The sequence below is a fragment of the Geotrypetes seraphini genome, chromosome 9, assembly GCF_902459505.1.
Source record: "Geotrypetes seraphini chromosome 9, aGeoSer1.1, whole genome shotgun sequence".
Classification (NCBI taxonomy): Eukaryota; Metazoa; Chordata; class Amphibia; order Gymnophiona; family Dermophiidae; genus Geotrypetes; species Geotrypetes seraphini.
The window spans coordinates 128,929,608-128,933,647 of record NC_047092.1 but is presented as its reverse complement, the minus strand read 5'-3'; positions in this window follow the sequence as shown (position 1 = coordinate 128,933,647).

The following is a 4,040-nucleotide window of genomic DNA, read 5'->3' as shown; positions in this document are numbered from 1 at the left end:
CATTTTAAATACAGTAGAATATACATAAAGGGAAGGCACATATAGGAGGGATAATGATAATAATTTTAAAAAGATAAAATTTGATAGGAAAGTAAAAATCGGAAATGAGACTCGAAAGATTAAATTTATGAGATTCTCATAATTATTAAAAAGTCACTTAGGAGCTAGTTAGTTTATGAATGCGTCACTGAACAGGAATGTTTTTAGTTTACATTTAAATTTTACTAAATTAGTTTCTTCCCTTAGAAAGCTCGGTAAAGAATTCCAAGTCTGGGGTGCAGTGACTGAAAAAATAAACTGACGACGTGTATTAATTATTTTTAGCGATGGAATCGTTAGAAGATGTTGTTCGGCAGATCTTAAAGTTCTATTAGCTGTATAAGGGATTAGCAGTTTGTAAATGAAAGCTGGAGTTTTATAAAGGAGTGATTTAAAGGTGATCAAACTGAGTTTATATATTATTCGATCCTTGAGATCCGTGGAAGTTAAAACGAGGATCCCTGCAGAGAGCCCATGCCACAGCCGCTTTCTTTTTAAGGTTGTGTGGTAGACATCCACGAGGTCCACGGGTTCATCAGTTACAGGTCCATCAGAGATAAACTGAAATTACAAACCACAGCTGCCAAAACTGAGGTAAGCAGATTTTTAAGGGTGTGCGGTTAAGGTCCGTGTTTTACCCAGTCCCGTAAGCAAGCGAGTTCACAGACAAGGGAAAAGCACAACCAGCCTCTGCTATGCAGCAGTGTTAAAACTGAATTGTAGGGTGAGAGAGGAGAGTTTAACGGAAGAAACTTACATGCAGCAGCAGTAATCATCAGTGGGAGTTCACAGGACTTAGTTTTAGCAGCATCACCCACAAAAACTGCTTTCTGAAGCACAGATTTAATGTGTTTATAAGCCAATCTGTTATATAGGCAAGCAAGAGAAGAATGGGAGGAGAAAGGCCATGAAGAACTTATAGTAAATTAGGGAGTTTCCCTTCCCGGCCCTATGACCATATGACTAAAAAAGGTCAGCTCAAAAGATAGTGGCAACCTGAGCCAACTTGCTTTGGCAACATTCTTTCTGACACCCCCTCCCTCTCAGGGAAAAATGCTTGAGTACCTGAATAAATTCATGTAAACCATTCTGAGCCCGCTTGGGAGAAAATTGAATGAATGGATAAATCTTTCCACTCCTTGGTCCAGTCTCTCTTTCTACGTCCCCTGGTTCTCGCCTCATGGGTACTGCACTGCCCTGCAAATTTTATGTTGATCAGCAGCAGCAACAACAACCTAACAGGCTGCCTTTGACCAGCCCCTGAGTCTTCACTCTGCTATATCCTTTCCATACGAAATTTGCATCAGAAGAGGCAGGAAGTGGTAGAACAGGGGTGTCCAATGTCGGTCCTCGAGGGCCGCAGTCCAGTCGGGTTTTCAGGATTTCCCCAATGAATATGCATGAGGTCTATTTGCATGCACTGCTTTCATTGTATGCTAATAGATCTTATGCATATTCATTGGGGAAATCCTGAAAACCCGACTGGATTGCGGCCCTCGAGGACCGACATTGGACACCCCTGCGGTAGAGGAAAGACCCAGCGGCTGGTGGAAGGCAGCCTGTAATGATGTTGTTACTACCCATAGGGAGGGAGGGGAAGAAAAGGCGTAGCCTGTAGACCAGATGAGGTCACATATCACGATTTGACTAGTAAGATGTCTAAGTGCCAGTTTATGCCTTTTTTAGGACGTATAGCTTTTATTGAAAATGAACCCCACTCACCTGTATGGACTGCTAAGGATGGCTCTCAGGCCTTCATGGACACATTGAGGATGGGGGGCAGGTGATGGTGATATTTGATTATATGTCTCCTATAGCGGAGGCACAGTAGCATCAAAGCCTCAGTCTCCCAGAAAGAGTAATTAGGCTCCCTCCTAAGGGACATTCTCCTGTTCTATCTTGTCCCTTTTGTCTCCTGTTTCTACCTGTACCTCTCTCCCTCTCACTTTCAGCATCTTTCTCCCTCCTACCTCTCTCCCTCCTCCTTTCTCTCTCTATCTCTCTTTTCTCACACACACTCTCGCTCTCTCTCTTTAACACACTCTCTCTTCATTATGTCTCTGCTTTCTACCTCTACTACCTGTCATCTACTCCTCTATCTCCTCACTCCCATAAGGAAATGTTTCTCCATGTGTAGTGCTATATATACACATGTTCAGCACATCATGGGATCGTCATTTGGCTACCATGATAACATACTGACATCATCACTAACGTCCTCTATGCACAATAATACAGTTCTGCAAACATTTTCCATGGCATATTTTCGCTGCATGGCAATGTTTATCAGCAAACAGTGCTACCACCTCTAGACACCAATTTTCCAGTCTTTATCTCACCAATTTTCAAAACATGCCATATGTTTTGGGTGTTTTTTGATTATAGCTATTGACTTTTGGGTATCATTTATATATCTATATATATAAAATCGGAGGTATGTGTGTATGTATGTGTGTATGTGCTGCGATCACGCAAAAACGGCTTGACCGATTTGAACGAAACTTGGTATGCAGATCCCTCACTACCTGGGGTTATATGTTCTGGGGGTCTCGCGGCCCACCTGCACACATGGGCGGAGCTACAAACAGAAAATCAGATTTCACCCATTCAAGTCAATGGAAAAAATGTAATAAGCTGTGGGACCGATTTGAACGAAACTTGGTATGCAGATTCCTCACTACCTGGGGTGATATGTTCTGGGGGTCTCGCGGCCCACCTGCACACATGGGCGGAGCTACAAACAGAAAATCAGATTTCACCCATTCAAGTCAATGGAAAAAATGTAAAAAGCTGTGGGACCGATTTGAACGAAAATTGGTATGCAGATCCCTCACTACCGGGGGTGATATGTTCTGGGGGTCTCGCGGCCCACCTGCACACGTGGGCGGAGCTACAAACAGAAAATCAGATTTCACCCATTCAAGTCAATGGAAAAAATGTAAAAAGCTGTGGGACCGATTTGAACGAAACTTGGTATGCAGATCCCTCACTACCTGGGGTGATATGTTCTGGGTGTCTCGCGGCCCACTTGCACACGTGGGCGGAGCTACAAACAGAAAATCAGATTTCACCCATTCAAGTCAATGGAAAAAATGTAAAAAGCTGTGGGACCGATTTGAACGAAAATTGGTATGCAGATCCCTCACTACCGGGGGTGATATGTTCTGGAGGTCTCGCGGCCCACCTGCACATGTGGGCGGAGCTACAAACAGAAAATCAGATTTCACCCATTCAAGTCAATGGAAAAAATGTAAAAAGCTGTGGGACCGATTTGAAAGAAACTTGGTATGCAGATCCCTCACTACCTGGGGTGATATGTTCTGGGGGTCTCACGGCCCACCTGCACACGTGAGTGGAGCTACAAACAGAAAATCAGATTTCACCCATTCAAGTCAATGGAAAAAATGTAAAAAGCTGTGGGACCGCTTTGAACGTAAATTGGTATGCAGATCCCTCACTACCTGGGGTGATATGTTCTGGGGATCTCGCGGCCCACCTGCACAAGTGGGAAGGGTGGGTTCACCCAAGAATGTATATGTTCTTGCTCCTGGAGGTGAAACTAAAAATGTTGTTTATAATCAAGTTTTGTGTTAGTTGTATTGTATTCATTTTGTCAAATATTTCACATTATAATTTGAATATTGTACTTTTTATAAAGCTGTAAAAAAATATTTTCATTCACCACTATAAAGTATCTTTATTTGAATCCATTTACAGTGTTATTGCTATAATTAAATACCCGTGCAACGCCGGGGCATCAGCTAGTATATATATATATATCTTTATTAGATTTTCAAACTACAATTGTGCAACAAGTAATTCAATACATAAAATATCACAAGACAAGCACAATAAACTTTCAGACATTAAAATACATTAATTAAAATTTTCCCCACCCAATACTCAAATAAAATAAAACCTACCAGAAACTATACATGTATACCCCGAATCAAGTTCCAATGCAACTCCCATCCCCCACCCCTCAACCCACCCTGGATGTA